This window comes from Pelodiscus sinensis, chromosome 6 (genome assembly GCF_052426305.1).
Source record: "Pelodiscus sinensis isolate ZL-2025 chromosome 6, ASM5242630v1, whole genome shotgun sequence".
Lineage (NCBI taxonomy): Eukaryota > Metazoa > Chordata > Testudines > Trionychidae > Pelodiscus > Pelodiscus sinensis.
The window spans coordinates 112,956,191-112,972,848 of NC_143057.1; the positions used below are offsets into that span (position 1 = coordinate 112,956,191).

The window sequence follows — 16,658 nt, forward strand, 5'->3', positions numbered from 1 at the left end:
GGAGTGAGTGCTTCAACCAAAGTGTAATGCTGACATAAGCAGAAGGGGGTGACTCCTTAATTCAACATTGTTGGATTGGGAAACTGAAGGAGAGAGAACAGAAGTGTTCAAGTCCCTTCTGTGCATAATATTGTCATCTCTTGTATTTGGAATTGTACCCAACTGGTCTGAGTTTCATCTAGTAAATTACAGACCAGGATAATAACAGTTATAAATGTATCAGCTTTTTAAAAGCACTTCAATATCTTAATGCTGTCATTGATCATAGAAAACAAGTAAGAACTGTACAATTGGGACAGTCAATTCTCTAGTCTGAGAGGAAAGTCATGATTACTCACTGTTTTTGGATTCTAGCCTTTGCCACCCAGTACTTTGATCACAGGATCTGAAAACACTTTGCAGACATTAACTGATTAATACTCACATTCTTCTCACAAATAAGATGTCAAGTCACCAAATCAATACTTAAGTCACATAATAAATCAGTGACAGAGCTCTGAATTTGTTTACTTTTTATTATTATTTATTTTATTTTGGTAGTGAGAGAGGCTGCAGCTCAATTGTGGTAGGCCCTATACACAGAGACAGTTTCTGCTTCAGAGAGATTTGTTGTAGAGCTGGTGGGGAATTGGGTAACAAAATGGGTTTGCATAAAAAAAAAACCAAAACAGATTTGTCAAAACGGAAACTTTTCCTAGGAGAAAAGTCACTTTGTATATTTTTTGGGGAAAAAGTTTGAATTTAATATTTTTAAATGCAATTTTTAAAATTTAAGTTAATTGTAGTATTTTAATAGCATTTAAAAGGGTTAAAAGCAAACATTTTAAGATCATGATAATGAAAAGTTTTGATTGATCAAGTCAATTTTTAAAAAGTATTTTCAATTCATGAATATTTTAAAATTTTCTACTATTTGTCCAGATTTGGGATGGAAAGAATTTCTGAAGTATTGACATTTCTTTCTGGACAGAAAAACCATTTCTCACTCAGATCTAATTAGGAGCTTTGGATCTCAGACTTCCTCTCCAAACTCTGGACCACACTTCCTCCCACTGATGCAAATTTGGACAATGTCAAACACATTAAAGTTTTTACTTTAATTGTAGTTTTTTATATATATTTTAATAATACTCCCTTCCCAGATCTTAACTTCTCTTTCCACCATTTCCTGTCGTGACATCAGAATCCAGACAGTTCTGTTATCTCCTCAATAGGGATGCTATTGAGTTGTCGGTAAATCAGGATTATGATTTTAATGCAGGATCAGAAGGAGGATGTAAGTGAGTTCCCTTTTAGAAGAGGTAGGCTTGTTAATTAGTGAACATTAAGGGAATATATGGAACACCAGGAAAGATAAGTAAAATTATGTTTGCACTGTGATCAATTTGCAAAAGATTTCTCCAGTTTAAGAGTGCTTTATTAAACTATCTGGAGAGATCTGTAATGATCTGCCAATGTGAGTAGTGTGCCCAGACTTGTTACCCAATTATTATACATGAGCAATTAACAGCCAAGCTGAGCTCCCTTTAAGCAGTTTGTATCCATAATGTGTAAATATTTGTGGGTATGTATTTTTATATATATTTAAAATTGTAATAGTATTATACAGTTTTCAAGCAAAATATATTGTAGTAATGCTATTTTATTTATTGTATTTCTCTGTGTGTGTAAATAGTGTAACTTATAGGAGGTATTTACAAGGAGGACTGTATACTTAAACCAGTTATCTTTGAATTTAACAATGAATGGCATATAAATATTACTAATGTAAAGCTGAGATCAGCCTGCCAAATTCTATCTACAATAGATATTAAAATAAATCACAAAAACTGCTAAAATAACATTATTAATGTTGCAAAGTTAAGCAGTGAGAAGTGAGGAAATGTTAGAATTGAGGTTGTAACCTTAATTTGGCCCTCTTTTGTGTATGGATTATGATAAAGTCTTTAATTATGTGATCACATTCTTGTCCATTTAGTCCTATTTTCTGCCCGCCCTCTTTCGAGGCCCAGTATCATTACATTCTTTTTGTGAATCTACTCCTGTCCTTCCACCCTGGTCTGGCTTTTGTCCCCTCTGCATTCAAATCAGACTGCTTCAATCTCCATTCTCCCCAAAGAGACAGGCACCCTGTTCCCAGTTCCATTGCCTGACCCCGCCCTTTCCTGGAGCAATTGAGAGCAGTCAGTACTCCAAGGAAAGCAGGGAGAGACCAGCTTTGTCCCAGTTGCCCTGGGCTTGAGCATGTTCAGTTGTTCAGCGGGGATGGCTCATGCATAATCCAGTCAAAGTGGCCCTGAGAAGCTCAAGCATGCTCAGTGGAGATGAAATCTTTGGAGATTTTAGCTGCTAAAATCAAAGTTTTACTGCACATGTGCAAATGGCGACCTTTCAAAGGTTTATAAATTGGCTAAATCTAGGTAGATTTTCACAGGTATGGCAAAAGACTCATCTGTGACATCTTGTGTCATTGCTCTAGAACATGGAGATAATATAGGATCAAGAAAAGGGGGACCAGTTTTAAACAACTGAAAATGATACTTCTGGGACATATGGGACAACTTTAATAAGCAAAACTAATAGTCCCGCATATAGTATTAATTCTAATAATGTTCCACAGTGATTGGACAGTATTGCTCTTTCAAGTACTTTGTAAACGTTCATTACTTAAATCTCTCGTGCAAATGATTCTCACATTTTAAAGATTAGAGAAAACAAGGCATCTTGAAAGAAGCAGTCATTGCTGTGCACATACATATCTATACAATGAAACGGTCTCTTCCTTAAATTGGTGTTTTTTTCCCCAGTAAATGCACTGTAGAAGCATATCGTTAGTAAAATAGGGAGATCTCATTGCCATTCAAGCATAGTCTCTAAATCACAGTTGTTTAGACATTAAATTGATCTGCAGGTTAATCCTAGTATTATCAGTATCTCCAAATAGTGAGACCATATGGCATTCATGCCCCTGAATGGGTAAAATGAAGTTAGCGCATTATGACAGATCTGAGAAGTTTTTAATCTGTCAAGAAATATTGTTTTTACGAGGGAAAGGAGTGCTCCTAGTCAAAGACATTTTCTGCCGAAATTTCACTTTATAGGATCTAAATCCCAGGCATTAATTTTCTGCATTTTTAGAAGCATTTTTGTTATGTTTTCCTTTCAAATTTTGTATCTCCATTTATCCTCACCAGTTACCTTTTACCACAAATAAAATTGTTATCCTGGCTACTTACAGATTTCTTATTTGTATCCTCTGGAGACACTAATTGCTAGTTATGTAAAGTGAGATGGATAGCGCACCTAAATTGTTTTATGCATGGCATTCTCTACTCGTGGCAGCCTGCAGAGTATGTGTAGCCACTCTTGGTAGTGAAAGCAGGCTGCATCTGCACTGGGGTGTGTAGCTTGATGTAGAATGGAAAAGCTCTGGTAGCCTTCTGCCTGCCAGAGCCTTTCCCCATTGCAGAAGCCTCTCATAGAAAAGGGGAAAGGCTGCAGCAGTAGGGAGGCAATGGAACACTACACTGCTAACAATGTAGACACGGGAGGCACTACTTGGATGTGTAGGGAGCCACAGAGGGTATATACTTTATGGCTGTGGCCCATGCACATTGTGATGCCTCATTGTTTACACTGTTATTCATACTCATGCTAGGTGAGCGTGCAGCGTAAGCACTCTGCACACGTACCTAAGTATAGATATAGCTTATTACACAGCAGGAGAAAAGGAAACAATTTAAAGGAATAAGATTTAGTTGAGCTCAGCAAACAATTTCTTTCTGCCTTCTGACTATATATATACAAATATTGCAAGAATAGCAGGATTTGCGGCTTCGTTATTGTCATGGAAATTGATGGTGTAATCTATGTAAACTGATATCTAGAATATCTTGGTTTTGAATTTTGGAGAGTGTAAAGTCCTAGTATTTCTTCAGCTACTATAATTGTAAGTTTATAAGCTAAGTTACATTTTGACACAGTACATTTACAGTACTTTATTTCATACAAAGTCAAGGTTGCTAAGTGACAACCATGTGCTTACAAATCTCATCACTTGAAAAACCCACACATTTAAAACCAAGGAAATAAATAGATAAGACATCACAAATTGTATGTTACCCACACAATAATTTCTGGTTTAAGGCCTCATTACCTAAGGCTGTGTCTACACTCCCATTTTCAGCACTAAAACTTTAGTCATTTAGGGATGTGAAAAAACAGCCCCCCCCCCCCCCCACACACACACCCAGCAGTAAGTTTGAAAGCTGACTATCAGCACCTAAAGACAGCATGGCTCATGGCATTTTTGGTGACAAAACATGCCAGTGTAGACAAGGCCTAAGAGAAAACACAAGGTTTTTGACTTATGGGGCACAAGGCAAAGCCCATCAGTTCACTCAAGGTTTTTCCTGAAAAGGTTACTAGAAAGGGGTATATTTATTTTAAGATTACAGCTATTTTTGTGGTGTATCTGTTTTTATCTAATTATGTAGTGAAGAAACAGACAAACTACTGGTAAAGGTGGGAGTGCATCATATATCAATACTGAGTCTTGCTTATCCTTATCCTGGATACCCTAACAAAGAACATACAGAAGGGGGCATCTTGGTGCATGATGTTTGCAAGTGATATCATTGTATGTCATAAGAGGAAAAATAGTCTAGAAAAGGATCTTGATAAATGGAGAGATGCATTAAAAAGATATGGGCTCAAATAAGCAGAGAAAAATCAGAATGAGGCTTCAATAATGTGAACACTGGAGAATTATTCTTGAAACTTGTTGGACTGACAATATATTAGTCCTATCCCCGGAGCCCCACAGTGCCAGCTCTACCCCCATGACTCCCTAGTTCTGTGTCTGGAGCCCGAACGTCCCAGTGCCCCCCAGTATCAGCTTAGCACTATGCTGCCTCCCAGCCGCCAGCTGAACACTGCTGCTTAGGTCGTGGCTTCTCTGAGGCTGCTGTGCTGGGCTTCATGCTGCCCTCTTGCCATGCAGCAAAGCTCTCTTCTGTGGCTGGAAAGAGATCCCGCCCCCACCCATTGCTGGTTGGCTCAGAGTCAGGGCAGGACACGCCTCTCCCAATAACCGCAGCAGCAGGGGAGGTGCTGGGTGGTGTATCCCAGCCTTGGCCTCTAGAGTTGCTGTGGCCTGGCAGCCAGAGGTCCATGGCCCAGCAGTGGGCCACAGACTGGCAGTTGGGAGCTGCAGGTATATAAAGCTGTGGTCCATCTAAGTTTACCTTCAGTGCTGAGTGCTGGGCAGCAAAGAAGAAACATGAGTAAATTGGTCTCTTCCTCAGAAATGCAAATGTTTAGGTGAATGAGTGAGGTAAGCAAGAAATGCCACATGAAGGATGTGTTATGTTAGAGATGGTAACACCCACCCATTAACAAAAAATGAGAGAGTGCAGGCTTAGTGGAATAGACATGTAAAGTGTTGTCTTGATAAATACTGTATGTGGGAAAGAGAATCCAATAGATCAAGACTAAAGTAAAAAGACAGAGAGGCTGACCCAAGAAAGTAGGGAGATGTCCTAAAGAAAAAAAACATGTTAGTTTGTGCATGAGAGAAGTTATGGCACAGAACAGAGCACTTCAGAAGAAGACGACAATCAGTGGATGCCAATTGATGGGATTAAACAAGAAGAAGATCTGTTTAATTTAATTGAGAGTTATCAGCAAATTTCATATTGCTTATTTTAAAATTTCCTTTAAAGGAGCCCAGAAACAACTTATGGTGGTTATTAAAAAATAATCAATCAATCAATCAGTATTTCCATATTCAAAAAGGTACTTCAGAAAAAAGTGACTTATTGTCATTTTACGTCCTGCTCACTCTCACTTTTGGTTTCTAGTGTATGTTGATGGCAACAAAAGGTTTTTATTTGAAAGTGGATAATACCAATATGTGTTTATGTAATAATATGATATACAGTTTCTCTCCAAGTTACGAACGAGTTACGGACCGTACACTTGGCCATAACTCAAGCTGTTCATAACTTGGACCCCATTGAGTTACACGCGACCGTGCTGTTCGTAAGTGCGGGTCGCGTTCGTAACTCGGGGACCGTCTTTACGACCGCTTCTTGGGAGCTTTCGTCATAAGTGTGAATGGTTGTAACTCAACCGTTCACAACTCAGGGAGCGGCTATATATCACAGGAGAATTAACTTTTGCAGTTCATCTTCCATATTTGGATTCATACATTTAGGATTCAGAACCTGGTAAAAGAGAGTTCTTGAAATATGGTTTGATTATATTTATAGAATCCATTAGAGAACTATGAAGGATGTTGCAGATAGAAAGACAAGGTGTGATATCTTGATATTGTGCCATCCTGTTACAACACAATGATTTTATCAATGTTAAGGATTTCTGTAGGACCCTTCACTGTAATATATATGATCAGGATGCCGTGACAAAAATAATTGCAATGCTTCTTCTCTTTTATATTTAGGGACACTTTGATGTTCTGTGAGCTAGATTATCAAAGTTGAAGTCTATGATAACCATGTGAGAGTAAGATGCATTGCATACTAAAGGAGAGAGAAGGACAGGGAAAAGCACAAGGTTTTATATTGGAAGAACACTGGTATTTTAAGTGTGACAAATGTGGACATCAAGAAAGGGATATTCTTTGCTAGACAAGGAGATTTGCATGGATTGTGCCATAAATGTAAAAGTATTCTGTATCGCTAGCATATCTATGCAGAAGTATCTTTTACTTTTAGGAGAGACTCATGAACATTGAAAGGGGATACATTTTCTATTATTTATTAAAGTTAATCTGTAGATGAACTGATAAGGATACATTATCTATGTAAATCTCCTTGTACGAGATGAAACAATGAAATAAAACACATGGAATCACCAGGGAAAATACCAGTGTAACTCTTGTGACATAAGCAGTGTGTGTGTTAAAAGGCATAGGCTAGTTATAGGTGAATAAAACACTGTCTGCTTATTCCTAGGAAGACTGTGGAGATGGAGTCACATTAGCAGTAAGACAATTACAAAATATCTCATAAGAGACAGTGATTATTGGACTATATGACAGGAAGTCATTGAGAATTTCCTGAAAGAAATAAAAGAAGGGTGTATTTGCATTCCCTTCAGTGATCTGGGAATGCTTAGATATTTATAGGAAAATTGCAAGAGCTTGTGTGTGTTTCCACTATAAAGATTTTCTATGAAAAATAAATGTTTCCACAGCAATCTAACGGCTATCACTTCTGATTATTGTTGCAAAAACTGTTAGGCACATATGAGATTTTTCTTGTGACTCAAATCTTCTGAATGCTCAGATTTAAGTTCAAATTGTATAATTTATAGCAAAAGAGGTGTTTAATGGGATGTCAACGTACAATTACTATTAAAGAACTAATACCACTTTAAATGATTAAAACTGGAAGAGTATCATGTTTTTATGTTTCACATTTTATTTAGCTGGTATGATGACAGGTCAGTTTCACTTAGATTTTGTAGTTTACTTAATAAAGCAAATACTATTATTTGGGTGTAAATTGATTTGTCACTATCCCTTTAAAATTCAATCAAATTAAAATGCACTTTTTCCCTATAAATTACCGTCTTATAAATGGATTCACACTTGCCTAATAGGGCAGGTTGTATGATGTAGTAATCAGTGCATACTATCCAGAATCCTGGCTACTTTTTCTATCTGGTCTTTGGTTCATTATGTGACCATTGGATCTTCCTAGCTTAGTGCTACTGTCTGTTTACAAATTAGTCCTGCCTGGTTTATGAATAATGTACATCGGGAGATAAGAGGAATATGTGCATGAACATGTGGATCACTGTTTCCCAGACTCTTCTTGTTGCTCCCTGAAATTTAGCTACACTCCTGTCATTCTCTCTTTTCCACCATCATTATGGTCCCTTCCTTCCTTCCTTCCTTCCTGTGATTTTGTGTGTCTGGCTATAAAAGAACAGTCAAAATGAGTTTTGCATCTACTCCGTTCTTATCTCTTGCAGGAGTGAGTTCTATGATTTAGGTCCAGATCTTGGGAAAGTTCCATCTCTTGCACTTGTGAGCCTTCCCCCTTTTGGTCTGGTGGAAAATAACTGTTGTTCCAAATCTGGATCTGTAAGGGAGAGAGGATCTCTCTAAAAATTAGAGCTAGTGCCATGGGGGCATTTCAATATCAGGATGGAGCCTATTGTCCTAAGTGGCCATTCTGGATGTGAGTGATCTTCTTTGTGAAATGTGCTAATACCTTCTTGTGCCTGACATGTTTTAGGGTGCAGTCTGTGTTTATGGATTTCTTCAGTGGCTTCTATCATAGACATTTGCAGAGCTGGAGTCAGTAATAGCCAGCTTTTGAACCCTTGGCCAGTTGTATTCACTGTTTTCTGTAGGTTTGATGCTGTTTACTGATGGGCAAGTAAGGGAGCGGGAGCCTGGAAACTTGAGTTATAATTGCAGCTCTGACACTAAGGGACACTATATTTAGGCAATTCAAGAGGTAACTTGATTTTTAGGGGCGCTTCAATGGAGTCGCTCCTGATTTAATTTAGGTAACTGAGATCAAGATCACACCCATAACTTCAGCAGAAGAAAAGAGAATGTTTTAACGGGCACTATGGGAAATATAAATTTCTTTTCTCCCCACCCGCACTCCTGGTAAATGTATTATTTCCTGCCCTCCCTCCCGGAGATTTGAATCCTTCAGTCCTTCTATCAGTTCCCAGGGCTGCCAATCCCTGTCTGTTTTAACAATAAAGCTAAAATATATTAATTCTGGCAAATATTTCTTTTTCCACAGTGTCTTGTGTTTGGCTTTAGTTATGGATTGTGTGAACTTACAAACAAGCAGACAACTCAAAGTTATAATCTTAAAAACTAGTGAAGATGGAAAAATTAACATTGCTTTTAGACATTAAGTCCTCTTTTCCATCACAGATGCATATATCTGGTAGTGGTTATCTTGAAATGCGGAGGGTTCCTGATATAGGAAACCGGAAGTTGCTTCTAGTCTTATCTAGGCTCTTAGTCACTTTTGGTCAATATTGGTTCTTTTTAAAGAGATAAATGGCTTTAGTATTGAATGAAATGCTTTGAGAACTTGATACTTTTCCCATTGTGCAGTTGTTACAGCAACTTCATTTTGGGTTCTCTTTTATACTTATTCGCTATGCACTTGATCTTGTCAGTTGGTTAGCCGCGCTGGACCATCTGTATGGATATGTTTGCATGACGCTCAGTCATTGTTTTGAATTGGTAAATGTGTACAAAAAAGGATATGTGTGTATGTCTGTGTGTGGAAAAAAAAGTTAGTCTGCCCAGACATCAACAGGATATTATTAGTCCCCAGAACTGACGACAGTTTGACAGCCTGATGCGGAGAGGAAGGAAGTTTACAAACATAGCAGAGAGAGCCATGTTGAGCAGTTGAAGGAAATGAGGCATGTCCTGCTGTTATTGTGCTTATAGCAGTGGGATTCCCAGGGGACTGAACAAGCCCATCTTGAGACCTCAGTTTGGCAAAGAGTTAGTTGACTCATATTTTATTTTTGTTGTTTTTGTTGCTAGTCCATTATTGTTCCAATTGTGCTGTTGTAAACGGCTGCTGTAATTTTTTTCACAGCTATTGATAGATGTAATGGGCACAAATGAATAAAAACAAGCACCTAGAGCTAGATTTTTTTTCCTCTTTCATCTGTGCAATATTCCAAAATGGTGGCTATGGCATCTTCCAAATAAATAGGTAAAATATTTCTGCAATCATGGGTGTGTCTGAAATGGAGAGAGCCCTGATAAAAAGTGGAGAGAAGCATTAGGTGTGAAAGGTTCAGTACTGGGAGTTGCTTGATGCCTTCTCACTGTCATGCCTAACCTTCATCTTTCCAGTGAAGTCACTGGGAGTGAAGGAAGGCTCTCCACAGGGGCCAGCCTAACTCTACTACCAACTTTGATTTTTCACTAACTTGAAGGGTTGACTGATGGTGAAGAACAGGAATGCAGCACCAAGATGTCTATAAAATAAAGCAGTGCTAGTGAAATTAGTGCTTGAGAGAGGTGCAGGACTAACAGGGCTGAAAACGGAGACCCCTTAGACAAACACACGCACCAGGAGAACAGCCTCCCCGCCGACTAAGGGTAAGAGAGTAAGTGGGTCTCTGAGCTAATACTGCCAAGAAAGATGACAATTGTGGTGATGACTATTTTTTTCCTAAGTCATTCATGGCCCTCCAGATATTGGACTGAGACCACCAACTTTTGCCCTCTAATATTTTTCCAACCATTGGCGGAATTCATTTTGTTATGCGCACAACCAATAGAAACACACGTCTGTGGGTGCTCATCTATTCAGCTGTGTGTCCTTTGAATCTCACCTGCGTCGGTGTCCAAGAGCTCAGCTTACAGGGGATATTGGCAGCAGGTGGTAAAGCTTTGGATCAATACTAACCAGATTCTGATTTGAACAGGTGTCTGAACAATTACATTTTATATGAGCTATTTACTAGACTACTACAAGTAGTAAATTGTCAGAAATCCAAATACTTCTTTGGATGGTTTCCTTCCTTTCTTCCTTCCCACTCACCCCCAAATAAATAAGATATGGAAATTGAAAGTAACCCAGGATCAGAAACTGGGTGTGTCCCCATTTTTCTCTCGACTGAAGGATGCATAGTAGTTCTAAAATTAAAGCAATAACTGTCTTAGATACTACAGCACATATGGTATGCAGGACACCTACTGTTCTGATGCCTCTTGAATTACTGTATCATCTACAGCAATTCACCTGAATTTTATTTTTGACTGAATTTTTCATGACTGTCTCAGAGTTTAACCATGCTTTTTGCCAGTATTACTGTATCCAATAATAATAGGCAGGGCTAGACAAACAATAGAATCTACTCGCCTGCGGCTCTTGCGCAGTGCGGGGCTGGCAAGTGGCTTTCGCCGCCATTTGTCAAGCCCTGATAGCAGGAATTTAACCAGACTATTCCTATTATCATGACTCTTTCTAGGTTACTTTGGCTAGACTTATTGTACTAACACAAGACTTCTCATCTGTTATCTTAATACAATTTTTAAGTGCCCCTCTGTGGCTCTGCCTTTTAAATATCCCCAGCACCTAGAGAGAATCACCATCTGTTTTGAAGTGTCTTTGCCTCTTCCCCCACCCTGCCAGGGGCATGTGGTGTCTAGAGAGAACCACTGTGCACCCTGGTGAGGGTGGAGACTTCTACATTTAAAATCCAGAGCCGCAGCATGGGTGGTTCCTGGAGCTAGCGCATGCCAGGTCTGAGCAGTCCTGGCTTGTGCCAGCTGTGGGATTGCTGCGGTTCTGCATTTAAAATGCAGGGGCGCAGCTGTCCCAAAGTGGGGAGAGCTGGAACTGCTCAGGCCCAGTTCACACAGTATCCAGCAGCCCTTGTTTGCGGTGGCCTGGGCTGGCTGTGGACAGGGTCTGCTGCCGGAGCAGCCTCCCTATTCCCCTCCACCCCCCGACACACACTCCCACTGCCTCTATCAGAGGCATCAGGGGAGAGGGGCAGGTGGCACCACAGAGACGGTGCTAGGGGGAGCCAGCTTTTAAGCCAGCTCCCTCCAGCACTGGTTCCTGTCTCCTCCCACCCGTTGCCTCTCAGAGGTAGCAAGGCAGGGGGGAGTGGATAGTCAGGTAGCCAACTACTCGCTTACATCCCTAATCATAACATTGGTTCTGTCTTTCTTTTTAACATTTCAGCAGCTTAAAATCATTCCAAGTATTTAGCATAGGACATTTGCAAGTGTGAAATGAACTAGACATTTAAGAATAAATACTAAACATTTTATGCTGGCATTTTGATGAATATCTGAAATATTTTTTAAAATATTAGATACTAGTTGATTATCATGTTTAGTTTGAAGAACACCCAGAAAAAAATCCAACTAAAATTAAATGACACCAAAACATTTCCAGTAAGGTTAAAATGTATAACAACTCCCCTTTGTTCATGTTTACAGGACAGTTTTATTATTTAAGGTAAGACAGATAACTGGGCATTATTCCAAATTCCTGACAGTTTTCCTTTTCCAAGGCACTAATACTGGGATTAGCATATTGTTTTAAAGCCATGGCCTTTCTGCACGTTCAGTGTTGCTTGTTCTTGGGGTAGAATATTGAAAACTGAAAGCTCATAGGCTTGTTACATAATAAAGATATAGCTATAGAAATATATACACACAGAATTTTATTACCACTTGGATTTAGTTTGCTCTTTTGTATGTGCTTTTGTATACATTTTTGTACAAATCTATATATTTTTTCACTATTCATGTAAATACTGGTACATGTGATATGGGCCAGAATTTGTGTTAAAGATCCTAATTCCTTCGGTTTTGGAAGAGACATTAATCTGACCCTCATCCTATCCTAAACAAAAGTTCACATCTGAATATTGCCATCCTCTCCCATCTCTGCTATATTATGTGGCATGATGGTTGTAAAGATTTTGTAGGAATGTGATTGGGATAACTATCTTCTGTACAAATAGTGAAGAATACCCTTCCACGAGTAACCTCATGCAGTGCTGCCTTCCTGCAGATAGACATCTCTCTTGCCTTTTCTGATGCTGATAGTTTTCTCAAGTAGCCTCCAAGTGAAATTGACAAGATTCTGCTCAGCTTCAGTGCCCTGTGTCTAAACCATGTGGGCATATATGAAAAGACAAAAAAATTATGTCAAATTCACTCTGCTGCTGCTTATGAAGAACAATGAGCAGCATCAGTGGTAAGCAGTGGAGCTATGAAAGCTGAAAAAAATCATCCTGGAGGATAGGTGGTGAGTAGAAATAACAGAAACCCTTGTTCATGGTAGCAAGACACCATATCCTGTTAATTAGATCCCACAGTCCTGGAGAGGTTTTGGCTCTCTTGGCAATGGCTTGAGTGAAAGAAGTGAAGATATGAAATAAGTTTAACATGAGGAAGTTATGAGTGCTTGTATATTTGTCTTGTTTTGTCTTATAAAACACTAGTGTAAAATATTGAAACTATCATAAAAAAGTATGAACAATTGAAAATGAAGACTATGCTGTGTAAGATTTAGTGGGCTTGGACAAGATAATGCTGTCTGCTCCTGTATGCTTACAGTAGACTTCAATTGGAAGAGCTGACTTCTAAGGCTTTAATGGGGATGAAACTCGCCTAAAGACACTGAGGGTGCATATACAGTGCACCATAACTCAAATAAGATACGCAATTTAAGCTAAGCAAATTGCTTATCTTATTTTGATGCTATTTCAAAATAGCTTATTTCATCATATGGCGCTGTCTACACAGTGCCAAATTTCGAAATAAAGTGCTATTCCAAAACGTCCCTTACTCATAGAATGAGGTTTACAGGAATGTCGGATTAGTGAGCCCAAAATAATGGGCTTGCTATGAAAATGCGGAATAGCTATTTTGGGATACTCCAGTATCCTGAAATAGCATTGCAGTGTAGACATTGCCTGTAAGAATAAGTGTTGTTCAGTTCCTGGAGGACTGCTTGTTAGTCGAAGCATCAATATGCTAAGAATTAACAAGCAAATGGAGAATGCTAAGAATTAACAATCAAATGGCATAACTCAACAATAACACAGATTTTTAATCTGGGGAGATATACAGAGACCACTTGAAAGACACCCAATAAAGTTTACTCTGAATTCTTGGGCACCGAGGTTCACTTGCACACTAGAAGGCTAAACTAAGGAAATAATACCAACCCACCTGTTGTCCTCTTAAAAATAACCCCAACAAATAAGTAGGTACAATATCTTGATTATGGACTAAAATCTTACAAGATACTTTTCTAGTATGTTGGAAGGGATCTGCTGTTATTTCCCCCATTTAATCAATAAAATTAGAAGGAGAGAGAGACTACGGATGGTCTTGCTTACAATCCACAAAGCCTGTCCCTTCCCCCTCCTCCTGGTTGAAATAAGATGCAGCTGACATCAGTCACTTTGCCTTTTTATGATATGGGGATGCGGTGGTATCAAAGCAGGCAGGATGAAAGCACAAAAGCTTCCTGTTTCCAGCTGTTTTCCTCAGCTAAGATTTTTTTCCCAAAGATGATGCTTCCTTTCAAGGGGTTTTTAATCTGCAAACTGTTTCCTCTGTTTATTTCACTACAGTAAAATGTGTTCCCTTTAGGTCATATCTGTCTCTTTTAAAAACCAACCTGCCCTTTTCAGTAGTTTTATTTGCTACTCAAAAGAACAAACATGACTTTATAAAGAACCTTTAATGAAGTACAAAGACCAATAAACCTTTTGCCACTGGAGCTGAACATTTATAGGGATGATTTTGTTTTAATTTGAGAGAAATTTTATAAATGAGGTAGCAATAATCTGATTTCTATATAACACTTAAGAGTAATAAAGTGCTTATGCTGTATATAAAATGTGATAGTTTTATCTTCAGGAGTTGACATATTTTTCCCTCTGACATACTGCACAAAGAGTTGGTTTAAGTTTATGCCTTGTGAAAATTGCACCACATAGGGACACAAAAAACTGCAGATAATTTAGAAATGGTGATATGATTAAAAATTTAGAAATAGTGATTTGAGAACAAATTCTTACTTGTTCAAATATCTAACATTTTGGGGTGAAATCTTGGCTGCACTGAAATCAACGGCGCAAAAAAATCCTGTTGATTTTAATGGGTGTAGGATTTCACAGTTGGTTTCCCTGTGGATTGCAAGGGCATCTCTACACTAGGAAATTATTTCAAAATAACTAAATTTGACTCAACTTCCAATTTTACAATTCGAAATAGCGTGTCCCCACTACGGGGAAGCCTCAAAATTAGTCTGAGGCAGGGCTCCGTTAATGTGGACGTGCTACCTTGACTTAGAGCCTCAGGAAGCACTGGGGAGTAATTTAGTTTGAATTACTCTGGGGAGTAGTTATTTTGAAATAGTGACACTGTAGCATCTATTGCTATTTTGAAATAACTATTTCAAAAATTAGCATTATTCTTTGAGGAAAGCAGGAGTACAGATTTCGATATAACCAGCCCATTATTTTGAAATAAAGTGGGTAGTGTGGACACTCCACTTATAAGTTTGACCAAAGGGTGGTTATTTCAAAATAATGCCCTAGTGTAGACCAAGGCCATGTGATCTGTCTCTCTTTGATTGTACTGATAACTTTGACCACCATTTGTAGCTTCCTATAAACTAGGTGATATATTATGATATATTTTGAGATCCACACATCTGCCATTTTTCTTCAGAAATAAATATGTAATGTAAAGATACAATGCATTTCTGTCCTCTACTGTTACTTGACTTGCTTGCTCAAGTGTAGAGCCCTACACAGATACAAAATTCTTATCTGCATCCACATCCAGATTCGCAAAAATGAGCTGCGGATATCTGCACGCACATCTGTGGATGTGGATCTCCTCAGGTATAAGGCAGATATCCACAATTTTGCAGGGTTCTAGATACAAAATGTGTATTTACATCCATATTCCATATCTGCAAAAATGAGATGTGGATAATAGTGAATGCAGGGCTCTACTCATATGCACACACAGAGATTCCCTAAAATATAGCAGGTGCATTTAAAGAGACCTCCTGGAAATTTGACTCCGTGTTTTGCTTTCCTAAGGTAAAGCTCTTAAATAAACACTTGGGGCTAGTCTGTGACTTTTAGCCACTTCCCACATTAGGGATAGGTCGGTAAGGAGGCCTACACCACTCATTGTAGTTCCTGAATTCATTGTGCATTGTGTTCAGGAGTACTGGGGATAGACTTTCTATACCTATGTAGAGACTGTATTGGGTATTACTGTTAGCGCTGACCTAGTGTGGAGACAGCACTGAGCCTTCCTTGTCATGCACTTTCTGGAGTTTTTAATATTACTGTTGGTGCTGGAGTCCCTCAACATTTGTCTTCTAGGAGCACAAGTACTGGAATTATGTATGCTTTCTTCCTCTCCTATACAATTTATTTCTACAGTGATAAGAAAATGGGCAGTGGTCAGTGTTCCCTTCCTTCGAATCTTTTACATCCATGTGAGGATTTTTTCCATCCATGTGCTAAATAATTTTTATATGCACGGAGGCATTTGTGAATGTGCACCATCAATAGAAACACACATCCTATCTGTGGGCACTCTGCCAATCAGCTGAGTAGCATTTTGGTTTTTTTCTGAGTGGCCGCACAAGTGCAAAGCTTACAGGGAATACTGACGGTGGTAAGTTGTAGTTTTGTTCATGCTGAAACACTCCCACAGATTTTATTTTGGTCCTTTAATACATGTCCCTTTCACTGGTCTTTAGAGTTTCCTAATTACTGATTGGATTAAGCAGGAGCACAGTTCCATACAGTATGGGCACAGTTTTAGTGTGACACGGTAGTGTAAGAAGTCTTTGAAATGTAGTGAATCCAGTAGCATATGGGAGAGTACCACCTCATTTCATTTGCGCTTTAAAGCTATCTCTAACATATGTTTTAAATGGAAATGGTGTCCCAAATGCCACCAAACACCAGGATGTGTTGAAGGATCTCTGGATGTTTTTGGATGATTGTCCCATATTTACTTCTTACCAGTTTTATTGTTGCTGAAAGTCTGCTGATGTCTGTAAACATGTTTCTGTAGCTCTAAAAAAATCACAATTAACATATTCGGAAGGACAACAATT

The 16,658-nt window shown here is 38.7% G+C and overlaps 1 protein-coding gene across 22 annotated transcripts in view; it reads left to right on the forward strand.

The window, feature by feature from the left end:
• The window catches only part of TCF4 (transcription factor 4), a 336,615-nt gene that overhangs the window by 54,431 nt on the left and 265,526 nt on the right, over positions 1–16,658 (forward strand). The gene's annotated exons all lie outside the window — the stretch shown is intronic.